This window comes from Equus caballus, chromosome 8 (assembly GCF_041296265.1).
Source record: "Equus caballus isolate H_3958 breed thoroughbred chromosome 8, TB-T2T, whole genome shotgun sequence".
Taxonomy (NCBI): domain Eukaryota; kingdom Metazoa; phylum Chordata; class Mammalia; order Perissodactyla; family Equidae; genus Equus; species Equus caballus.
The window spans coordinates 57,874,029-57,886,909 of NC_091691.1; the positions used below are offsets into that span (position 1 = coordinate 57,874,029).

Here is a 12,881-nt window from a genome sequence, read left to right on the forward strand (position 1 = left end):
TCCAAAGTACAGCTCAATTCCTTCTCCAATAAGTCATCCCTGCTGGATCTGGTCCCTCACTTACCGGAATTTTCAGGCACACCCTATGGAGACAGCATAGTACATCAAGAAGAGCACAGGAGTGGAAATCCCACAGACCTGGCTTCAACTCCTGTGCCACCACTTGCTAATGGTATGCCTTGGGTAAATCACTTTAAAACTGTTTACATCTAAATTTCCTGAACTGTATCACAGGATTACCATTTTTGCAGGACGCATTTTAAAGACTAAAGATAATTTCTATTAAGGACCTGGCACATACAACACATAAACACATTTTGTTTCTCAATTGATAAACAAAAAATATCCATTATCATGATAGAACCATGAAATTTATTGTTTATGTGGAGTCTTCTGTTGCTTTCTAGTGCTCTCATATGTTAGATCTTAACACCTAGTATTCTGGGGCAAACAGAGGACTCATCTCTGTGGATTCATCTGTGCCCAATTAACTGTTGGCCACTGGATCTGGCAAAACTGAGGTGCTGCTTCATGAAGGCTACCTTTTTCTTCTATCATCTTCCAGAGAAATAAATTTCCATTTCTTAAGTAGAAAACATTCATGGCTTAAAGTATGCTAGGTAGTATAATGATACAAACAACTTGCTCCTCCAAGAAAACAACAACAAAAGACAGAACTAAAAGTTGTTGGGAATCCATCAGTGTCCAAAAAGGGGGAGCAACAGGACCAGAGAACTGAGAAGAACTCTCGGTACACTTACTAGAATGTCAAGGAAAGCGAGCAAGGTTTTGTGATCATTCTTGAAAAAAAGGATGGGAAAATGAACGTGTACCTTGACTGGCAACAAGGATTTTAAAACCCCAGACAAGTGAGTTTTGGCATGCGGGGTTGTGAGAAAGCGGAAATTGTACCAAATGCTCCATCAGAAGCAGCCTTTATGAGAAGTGCTGACCTAGTGGGCTAGAGGGAAAGGACTCTGCACAGTGGCCAGAAATCAGAAAACAACATCCAGACCACATTCAGCCACTTATTAATCTTATGATTCCAAGTGAATCACTTCACCTCTGTGAGCTCAGTTTCATTGTGTGAAAATAGGAATGTTCCCCACCCCCATCCTACTTGACTCACAGTTTGGGGCAGCTAAAATAAAATTCATGAAATTGCTCAAGAAGCATAAAATGCTATGCAAATATAACACGCAATTACAAACAACCAATCTGAATGCCAAAAGTAAGGTTTCTACAAATTTCAATGTAGCATTGCTGAAACACCCATGATGTGCCCACCAGACATCGTATATTAATAATCAGCAAAACAAAGGATGCAGCTATTCTTAATTGCCTAGTTTATTTAAAAGGTTGCCTGGAAAATAATAAATTATAATTTGTGATGGGTTAAACACTTAGAACATTTAAATATAAAACTACTAAACCTCTGAGAATGGGGCACTAATTCGGGTTGAGAATTCATGCTATCTACTAATTTGCTAATCATTAGTGGAGTGACAATACCATACTGGGGCTTTATCAGTTTGAATAGTCTGTGTGAGATTACCCGGTAAGGGACCATTTTCCTACAATGTAAATGCAACAAGATGCTTTAATAAATGTCTTCTACATTGACAGAATAGATGACAAGTCAACAAAAGATGCCATAGCAGATCTAAGTGACTGAACTGAAGGAATAATTACACATATGCATAATGTGAAAATCTGCAGGATTTAATTGCACAAAGGAATTAGAAGAACAAATATTCAGCTCTGCTGAGATTTTTCTCTGATCAGTTCATTACGGTGGCACTTTATTTTTGGCCTTTAAAACCACACAGAAATTCTGCAAAGAAATATTTATAATTTAAATGATTACCACAAATTACAACTATTTTCTCTACTACCACAAGTAATAAGTGTTAGCTGGGCACTGGCATTTTCCAAGACAATGCACAGTGACATCCTTACACACAACAGAAAATGAATATTTGTTGAAGGAATTTAACAGAACACAAATTCTCCCTAGACTCTGAGAATTTCCATATCAACATTTTCTTAAATTCAAAATATCTGCTAATCTGAGAATACTTAATTCAAAGTGAACTTCTGAAATGAAAGACAAAGTAATAATGAACTGGCCCTTATCTGCAGGGTTTGAAAGTGTAATTCGACAAACTGCTAAATAAAGTCAAGCATCAATATGAAAGGAGAACATCAAGAAGGTCAGTTGACGTCAGAGGAAAACGTATAGGGCCCCTCTCACAGAAATGCTCTTGGTTAGATCACAGTGACAGCAGGTAAATGAAGGGGCCAGGAACGAAGAGATTTCAGCCACAGCAATTAATTGTAAGGAGAACTTATGGGCCATTTTCCTTGCTGTAATTTCTTTTTTTTTTTTCTACCAGGTAAGGGAAGAGTCTTAGTCTCAATTTATTAGCACTTATTTGAGAACTTACTGGTGGCTTTATTTGAGCATCTGGTGAAATAATATTCAGATGTTTAAAAATAAACAAAAATGTAATAATAGTGTTGATATGTTCTGATCAATCATTGACATAATATTCACCAATATCTATTTTGGATGATGGCAATAGCTTCGAAACAAAGACAGAAAGTAGGCTTCTACATAAAAAGGCAAGAAAGAAGAGGTAATACACAACCTCCAAAATACAGTTGTGCGTCGCTAATGACAGGAACACATTCGGAGAAATGCGTTGTTAGGCGATTTCATCCTTGCGCGAGCATCATAGAGAGCGCTTACACAAACCTAGATGGTACGGCCTACTACACACCTAGGCTATCTGGTACTAATGTCATGGGACCCCCGTCATATAATGTGGTCCATTCTTGACCAAAACGTTATGTGGTGCACGACTGCATACCACCTCCAAAAATCCGTCTGGATGAAGAGGGTTTGACTATCTAAACCCAGAGGAAACATAACTGCACATGATCTGTGTTTCTGTCAAGGAAATACCTAAGGCCAACTATGTAAGTTTGGGGGAAGACCACCTTTATCAGAGTCACCTGGAAAAACTCATGTTCTTGGGACCCAGATCTTAAAATCTGCCCCGAGTTCCAGGAATCTGCATTTTAACAAACTCTCCCAGGGCAGCTCTCAAGCATCCTTCAAAAAAGATAGTTAAGAGAACTTTGCAAGAGTTATTTCCTGCACTTTTTAATACAAAGACTAGGGACAAAAGTTAAACTGGAAAGAATAAAAGCATGTAAACAGCACAGAATCATGTAACAGTCCATTTAAAAGGCAGAGCAATTAAAATCTGATGATTCATATGGGTAAAGGGACAATTCCTCAGACTACTGAAAATCTGAAACCGAGGCGAAATGACGCACTGTCACAAAGTGACTGGCTCCTCAAGTGTGGCACGGAGGAGGCACATCTTGGTGTAGAGACACACGTCTTCAGAAGTGGTTGGCAATCTCAATTACACTCTTGACAAAATACAGAGTATGAATATTAGCACCAGAGATGATTCCGTTCGGACAAAAAGCCTAAAAGACATTTATCTTCAAAATAACAGCCAAGTAAACATCCATAAAAGGAACCTAGTCCACAGTGAAGAAGAAAAAATAATAGATCAAGACATCAGTGACCTTCCCTTTATATAAGTGAGCAGATTCCAACCGGGATGATCTATAAAAGAATCAACAAGGAACAATTAAAGAAACAAACTTTAGACTCTGACAGAGACACCATTCAAAACACACAGTCACTGAAAGCCAAAAAAAAAGAATAATGCTCATACTTCTAAACACCATGAAGGATTCATCTCTGTTCTATGTTCTGTCAGTTTAAAGGACAACTATCTATCGACATAAAAGTCGTCAAGATGAAATGGAGACTTTGTAGTAGCTATAGGTGTGCTTTATTAAGATAGATGCATTCCTGAAAATAGATAATTTTTATTTTTTGTTAAAATGAATGAAATTCATTTGTCAGCAGGAATCTGAAACAGTAGTAACTGGGATAATCTAAATCTCCTGTTATTTATACCTTCATATATCTACAACAGGCCTTTTCTCCATTCCCTGATGTTAAGAAATCCTATTTTATGAAAATCATAGGTCTTGAGTTGAAATATAGTCTTAATGTGTGTCTTGAAGTTGCTGTAGACTGAAACTTATCAACCACCACTTTTCGGTCATTTAATGAAGGAATGTGTGTGGGTGCGTGTGGGTGAGGTTTACTCTATCAATTTGATGGCTCATGTCATCTAAAACTTGTAGATGTTATCATACACCCTGTTGTTCATGTGAGGATTTAAAATAAGTACCAGCATTGATTCCTGGGGCCATTCTACATTTGGGCTGCCAGCGGGGTCTCCAGATGGTGTTGAAGATAGGGCCTTTTTGAAAAAATCAACTGACAAGTCTAACATTTGAGTTCAAAAAATCAATTTTACAAGTGCAAGATGGTAAGCAGTTCCTCCAAAAAACACCCAGGGGTTTTAGTTAACCACAGTCATAACAGGAGCCAACCGAACAATGCAGCAGTAAACAATGCCAATTCCACCCTGGGCTGCATTAGAAGCACCGTCCCACATCAAAGGCAAGAAGAGGGCCTCTGCAGCGTGGGCAGGACACAGATGGCAGGAGTTCAGTTTCTTCTATTTGAAAGAAATGAGTAAACCAGAATGCTCGAACACCACCGAACAAATCGTTTGATGTTTAGCCTGCAGCAGAGAAGATTCAAGGAACCCAGGTGATTACGTTTAGGTATTTGAAGGATCTCTAAACAGAAGTTCCTTCTACAGGGATTTGCTTGCCTTGTTGACCACCGTTGCCGCATTTCTTGAAAAAGGCCTGGCATAGGACAAATGCTCCAAAATACTTGTTTAATGAAAAATGATGAAACGAATGACCTCGGAGCAGGAGAGAATATACTTGCTGGTCTGTGTGGTGCCAAAAGATGAAACAGGCACCAGTGGGTAAAAATTTTAGGAACATATGCTCCAGTTAAACTTTTTAAGAAATGACTTTTTAACAGTTAGAGCTCTCCAAAGACGGAGCAGACTTTGTAAGGGAGTGAGCTCCTCCTCAAACGGGGGGAGAAAGTGGCAGTGGTGTTCCTGCAGAAACTGGATAGCCATCTGTCAAGGATGCTACAGCAATGAAAACACTGTGTACATCATCGAAAACCACAAGGGTTTCATTTTTACCTATCTGCCATTTCTGCAGAAAAAACCTTCTCAAAATCAGCAAGCCAAAATGAAGGATTTAAACCATTTTAGGAGTGACTCAACAAAATGTGTTAGAGTGGTTCCCAAATGCAGGTACATAAGAACATCTGTGGAGCGTGTCATAAATACAGATTTTTAAGTCCCATTTGATCCCATTTTTCTTTTTTTTTTTCCTTTTTCTCCCCAAAGCCCCTCGGTACATAGATGTATATTCTTAGTTGTGGGTCCTTCTAGTTGTGGCATGTGGGATGCTGCCTCAGCGTGGTTTGATGAGCAGTGCCACGTCCGTGCCCAGGATTCCAACCAACGAAACCCTGGGCCGCTTGCAGCAGAGCAAGCGAACTTAACCACTCGGCCACGGGGCCAGCTCCTGATCCCATTTTTCTAGTCTGCTCCATGATATTGTCCTAGCAATTATCTCCTCTCTTCTGCATCATCACTTTTTCCTTCCCTACTGGACTCTTTGCCATCATCATGCAAACATCTCTACTCCCATCTTTAAAAAATATCCTCAGTTGACCCTGCCTCACTCTCCAACTACCACCCAATTTCTCTTCTTCCTTTTTAAAGAACTCAACTTGTATCCAGCTTGCCTCCTCCACCTGACAGTTGAACACACCCAAGATAAAGACACCAGTTACCTCCATGTTGTGAAATCAATGGCGAATTCTCAGTCCTCATCTGAGTTGGCCCTTCAGTAGCATTTGGCACAGATGAGCACTCCCTCCCTTTGAAACACTCCCTCACTTGCCTCCAAAGATACCACACCCTACTGATTTTTCATCAACCTCCCTGGTCAGTGTCCATTCCTCCTCTTAATCCTGACTTCCTAACACCAGAGTGCTCAAAGGCTCAATATAAAACGATTTCTTTTCTTTCTTTTGTTTTCTCCTCCTCACACTCAGCTCCTTAGTGATTTTGCCCTGGGGCATGGCTTTAGTTACTGTTTATACACTTAGCACTCCCTACTCTGCAGCCCAACCCACTCCACTGAACCTCAAACCCATATCTAAATGTCTCCTTGACATCTCTGATATTCATCTCCAAAGATACAAACCAAGGTCCCAATCTTCCCCATCGCAGTGACTAACATGCTTCCCAGTGTTCAGACAAAATATCATGGAGTCATCCTTGGTTCCTCTTTTTCCACACCACTCATCCAACCATCAAATCCTGTCAGCTCTATTGTTAAAACATATTCAGAGAAAAAAGTTGGGCTCTGTCTCACACCACATACAAAAATTAACTCAAAACAGGTCAGTGATCTAAATATAAGAGCTAAAACCATAAATATCTTAGAAGAAAACATAGGCGTAAATCTTTACGAGCTTAGATTTTGCAATGGATTCTTCGACATGACACCAAAAGCAAGAGCAACAAGAGAAAAAATAGATAAACTGGACTTCATCACAGTTAAAAACTTTTGTGCATAGAAGGACATCATCAAGAAAGTGAAAAGACAACCTAGATAATGGGAGAAAATATTTGCAAATCATATATCTGATAAGGGTCTAGTAGCCAGAATACATAAAAAACTCTTACAGCTCAAAAACAAAAAACAAACAATCCAATTAAAAAATGCACAAAAGACTTGAACAGACATTTCTCCAAAGAAGATAGATACGAATGATACACCTCAAAAGATACTCAACATCATTAGTCACCAGGGAAATGCAAATGAAAACCACAAAGAGGTACCACTTCACACCTGCTGGGATGGCTACCATCAAAATAAATGGAAAATAACAAGTTTTGGTGAGGATGTAGAGAAATTAGAACCCTTGTATATTGCTAGTGGGAATGCAAACTGGTTCAGCAGCTGTGAAAAACAGGTCAGCAGTTCCTCAAAAAGTCAAACATAGAATTACCATATGACCCCTCAGTTCCACTCCCAGATATATACTCAAAAGAACTGAAAACAGGTATTCAAAAAAGTACATGTGTACACATGTTCATACCAGCACTATTCACAATAGCCAAAAGGTGAAAACATCCCAAGTGTCCATCAACTAATAAATGGGTAAAGAAATAGTTGACAAATTGTAAACTATGCACATACATATAAACATACAATACAATACTATTCACATAACAAGGAATGAAGTACTGATACGTGTCACAGTATGGACGAACCTCCATATGTTATGCTAAGGTGAAAGAAGCAAGACACAAAAGGTTTGTGGAACTGGAGGGAGGGAGGGAAGATTGGGGAGAAAATGCTTAACGAATAAGGGGTTTTACTTTGAACTGATGAAAATGATTTGGAACTAGATTTAAAAAATACTGAAACGTACTAAAATCCGTTGAATGGTTCACTTTAAAGGGGTCAATTTCATGTTATGTGAATTTCACTTCAACAAATTATTTTTTAAATATTCAGCATCTGAACCCTTCTCCTAGTTCTGCTGCTCCCACCTTGTTCCAAGCCACCATCTTCTCTCACTAGCCTCCTAACTGGTCTCTTTTTCCCCTTTATCCCCTTTGTTTTTTTCTCAACTCAACAGCCAAAAGGATACTATTTTGTCAGTCAGATCATGTCTTTCCTCTGCTGGAAGCCCTCCAGTAGCTTTTTACTGCCTCATAGTCAAAGCCAAAGTCCTTACAGTGGTCTGCAAGGCCCCACACCACACAGCCTGGTACTGCTCTAGTCTCATCTGACCGTATCCCCTCCTACTCTGCCCCCTCCTCTCTCCACTATCATCACACCAGTCTCCTTGCTGCTCCTTCAACATTCCAGACATATTCCTGCCTCAGGACGCTTGCGTTTGCTGTGTGCTCTATTTTGAATGGTCCTGCCCCAGATATCTATAGCTTTTGGACCACCACCACCATCAGTTCTTCTTCAGATGTCTCCTATGCAATGATGCCTCCCTTATTTAAAACTGCAGAACTACATGTTCTCCCTATTTCCCTTCTCTGCTTTATTTTCCTCCATAGCATTTATACCATGTAACGCACAGTAAATTTTACCTTTTTATTGTGTTTACTTTCTACTACCCACTTGATGCTTACTAAAGAGCCTAAAAGGACAGAGAAAGGGGCTCTCTAATCTTAGAAGGACAGATTTTAAACCATTCGGGTGCCTGCTTGCCAATAGGTTTGCATATGTGAACCGTGACTTACTTCCCTTGACGCAGATCTGGTTGCTAGTTTGTGAAAGAGCAGACCTCAGCTACTCCAGATCACTGAAGGCTCTGAATAACTGCAAAAGAACTTAAAACAAAGGGACCACCCAAACTGGTGTCTCTTGGTTTGCAGCACTACACTAAGAAAGCCAGACCTAAAATATATCAAAAGGGATATAAAAAATCCCAAGTACTAAATAAAGTCCACACGATTACAATGAAAATAAGGATGAAACTTCTTAGTTCTCATGTTGACCTTATTATACACTTAATTGCTCTTAAAAAAAACCTAACCTCCACAAGGTATAAAAAAAGTCCTGTACCCTGAGAATCCACACGGCTGCAAGTTTCATTTGTAACTCCTTAGAGCTTGTCATCAATATCCAAGAGAACAATCTCAACAATTCCTGCCTTTTCCCACAATCAATTGGAAATCAGTAAAGTTCAATGGGCTGGCTGATTTTATAAACAAGATGTTTATAAACCTACCTTTCAAACATTTGAAAACGTTTACACATTCAATAACAAAAGAAAGATGTATCAAAATGAAAATAAATAAATTAAAACAAAAGCCAAGGTTTCATAACAAATTAAGACAAGCCTGGAACACAGCAGAACTGCTTAAAATACATACAGCTTCCCAATTTAGTAGTACAGGCCATCGGAAAGTACTCATATGATTAAAACAGTAATGTAGTTGTACAGTCCTACTAAACTAATAAAAAATATTTCAGTACTGTTATATCTACAGATCCCATCCTACAGCTTCCTCCGAGCCGGTTATTGCAGACAAGCCTCCAGCAGTAAGTAAACTAATCTAAATCAAATTCCATCTAGTTGAAAATAATCATCATGCGCTGCCCAGAGTTGGTGAGTGTGAATGGATTACTGAAGACATTCTCGGTAATTGCAGGTTGCTATTTACGTTGACCAGAGTTGGAGGAGTTTACTTAGGGAAACGTCTAAGCATGCAGAGCACCCATGCAAAACACACAGGAAAATCACTCTTGACGTGCACACTAAAAGCAGCCTGGATCCCCTCTGCAGTGTCATGGCGTGGTTGTTATTTCCTAGCATCAGGTACACGGCTGGCGACAGAATGAAAATTTAGGATTGCAATTGTTTTCTTTTCAAGCAATGTGAGACCACAAGAGATTTTTGTAGTTCAGTGGAGCATAAGTTAAATATTAAAGACTAAATATTATTTTCCAAAGCCCTACATTTTTCTGCTTGTAAACAGGTATGTGCAAAGTACTCGTGGTAACGATAACTGAAAGATATTTTTTAACTATAGGCATTTGTGTTTGCTTTATACTCACCAATTCCCACATACGTCTAGTAACACCCAAGGCATGGTGATAAGTGGGGAAGAAAGAAGGCCAGCTCTGAGATAAACCTGTCACATGACACCTGGACAGTGGGGCTAGCTCCCATTACTCCCCGCTCTTCCCTGCGTTATTCCATAGGGTTTTCCATCACCACCATCAGCAACGCTAAACTAGGAACTAGGAAAACGGGTTTCTAATTCCAGATCTGTAGCTAACAATCTAAAAAGCCATCTAATCATAGGAAGAGCCTCTAATCTCTCTGAGCTCCAATTTGCTTATCTGTAAAATGAGGGGGTTGGCAATAAATGCTTTTAAAACAGAATAGAAAAATGCAAAATAAAAATGACTACCTCAACATATTAAAAGTGACATATAAAAATATAAAAATCAACATATAAAAATCTTCACTTAGAAAGGCAAACAGAGAGAATACCACAGGATAAAAAAGAATGTTTTTCACCTGAGGGGAAATAGGAAAATGAAAAACATTATAAAATTAAATGGTAATGAGGATGCAGAAAAGAACTAACATACTTTTAGCCCTGTAAAGAAGAGCCTTACAAAATGAGAAAAAAAAACAGTCATACTCTACATTCCCTTTGGCCTAGTAATTCCACTTTTGAACACAAATCCTCAAAGAAAATAACCCTAAAGAAAAATCAAAGTTGTCTAAAAAAGAATCTCCATAGCAGCACTATATATAAGACAGAAAAATTGGAAACAACCTGTAAGTGCAAAAATAGAGGCACAGTTAAGCAAAATCTAATTTTGTTAACAAAATGGAACAAAGGCCTATATAGCCACTTTTTAAATACTGAACTATTTTCAAAAGAGTGGAAATATTCAACATGATATAACATGAAATGTAAAGGTTGATCACAAAATGCATTTGCCCTCTTTACGACTTTATAAAAAGCATACTTATAAAAACCAGAAAAGATATAACCAGTTCATTGGGTCCACTCCCTCTATAATATTCATTACACCAGCAAAAAGCAAAAGAGGGACAAGGCGAAGGGAATGCTCTCTATACTACAGTCCAGCTTTTACATTTCATGATTCTTCTACGTAGCTTTTCTAACATGACTAATACCACCTTTCATCTCCATCTAAGGCTTAATGTTTTTCAAGCACCTTGACAAAGATTATGTGGCTTACCTGTCTGAAAAATAATCAGCCTTCATGCCACCTCTACGCCAAAATGTTAAACTTTTATACAAGGTCTAGTGCGCCAGGGATGCATCCTATGAAACCATACTACACATATTAGTGACTACTGTCCTTCTCTCCCCAAATGTCATCAGTGGGAAATTAAGGGAAGCATCCAGAGTTAGGAATTATGATTTCAACAGGCTCTTGGATTCAAAAGTCAACTTTAATATGGCAGAAGTTGCCATGAGGCAACTGTCTTGGAAAACTGTTGCCTATATCTTATGTACAACTACTCCTTTCTTTAAACACTATAAATCACAAAACCATGGCAAAAGTAATCATCAAGGCCGGCCTAGCAAGAGATCCTTTCCGTTCTAGTAATATAAGGTGAATGGACTTACTCCAGTACACAGAATTCATAAACATAATTATGGCATGATATCTGGGTTCAGCGCACCTTTGGATTATCGTCCCACTAATAACTCCAAAAACCTATGAAAGGTAAAAATCTAGAATTCTTCTAAGTAACTGTTCCCCAAAAGAAACATAGCCGGTGACAACATTCTTGTAAAAAGGAATGCCGATGTTTCACAAAAGCCTGTGTAAGTTTTCTTCCTTCCCCTAAAAATATTCTTTTCTACTAATCAATATTTTGAACTTAATGTTTTATGCTTTAAGATGCTGGTATCTTTTAATATATTCTATGGATGATAAAGAAAAAAAGTAATGATGTATCATGAGAGAAATAGTTTTAAAAAAAGGCTGAAAGATAACGGTAAGAACTTGGCACATCAAGACTGTAGAAATCCTACCAGAGACTACCATACACACTTCTCTGAGCATGTGATGGTTAAAGCACAAAGTCAGAAGTATTGTCAATCTTTCACATTTACTGATCTAGCAAAATCCCAAGCTTCTAGGTTATACTAAAAAAGGGACTGGCAAGTAGCTATGCCCAACTTCACTGTCATGACCATTAGCTAATAATTGAAAACATGCTTTCATTTCCAAAACTATTCAACATGCCAACGTATTTCGACTTAAATCAATGGATTCTAGTGACAGACCATGTGTTTATTTGTAACCAGCAAATTTCAACAAAGTTTTAGGAAAAGAGACTAGAAGGAATTATCCATTGAAAAATGAATCTCAAAAATAAATGGCAAAAATGCAACAAATTTCTCTGACATTTTTTATCTGTCTGAATTATTCTATAGAATTGTATCAATATATTTTTTCAGTATTAAAATAATATTTACAAGTCACACAGATCCTAGGATGCCACATAATTATTTACAGATTAAAAAAATGACAAACGTACAGTAGAATTCCAAGACTCATATTAAGTTAAACCAAATTTATACACTTTGATTTGAATTCAACCTCTATCATGTCAAGTATTACACACTAGATGAGACAGCAATTCAGTGTTAAGACAGACCAGCAAACGTCGATTTAACATTTACTCATTAAAATACCATGTAATGAGGCACAGGAAGATGTCTTAAAAAAAAATCAACTTCAGCGAGATCACACAGGTATGAGCAAACGCCAACTACAATAGAAATGAAAAGAAAATGATAACCTGCACCAAAGAACCATAGCAGCTAAGAGGCCATTTACATTTTGAAGGCCTCTGGCTATGGTATTCTTAAGTATTGTACCACTAAGGCTTGTCAGTGCTGCAGAAACACTTCAGTTAAGGCTGTGTGGTAGAGCCCTGGGTAAATTAATTAGTTGAGGTTGCACAGATTTTCTAAAAGCAGCTCTCTAAAACAGCCTCAGAGATATGCCCGATTTGTGAGGAATTCAAATTTAAATACAACTTACTAATCAATTCTTCTTGCTTTCCCATTTCAATGACATTTTGTGTAATGATAAATAAGTCCATGAAAATACTACTAACCAAAATTTCATTTGCTTTCAATTAGAGGTAAAGGAAGGGGCTTTCAATTTTGCTTTTGATACTCATTTTATTTCGGATTTTATCTAGACTTATTGGCAAGGATTTTCATATGATAACTATAATGAACTTGATCCATATTTAAATAGGAGATGAGTCTATATTTGAAATTCACATATGT

General features: G+C 38.0%; 1 protein-coding gene across 1 annotated transcript in view; it reads right to left on the reverse strand.

Annotated features, from left to right (window-relative positions):
• Positions 1-12,881, reverse strand: part of CDH2 (cadherin 2) — a 208,433-nt gene that overhangs the window by 163,773 nt on the left and 31,779 nt on the right. The gene's annotated exons all lie outside the window — the stretch shown is intronic.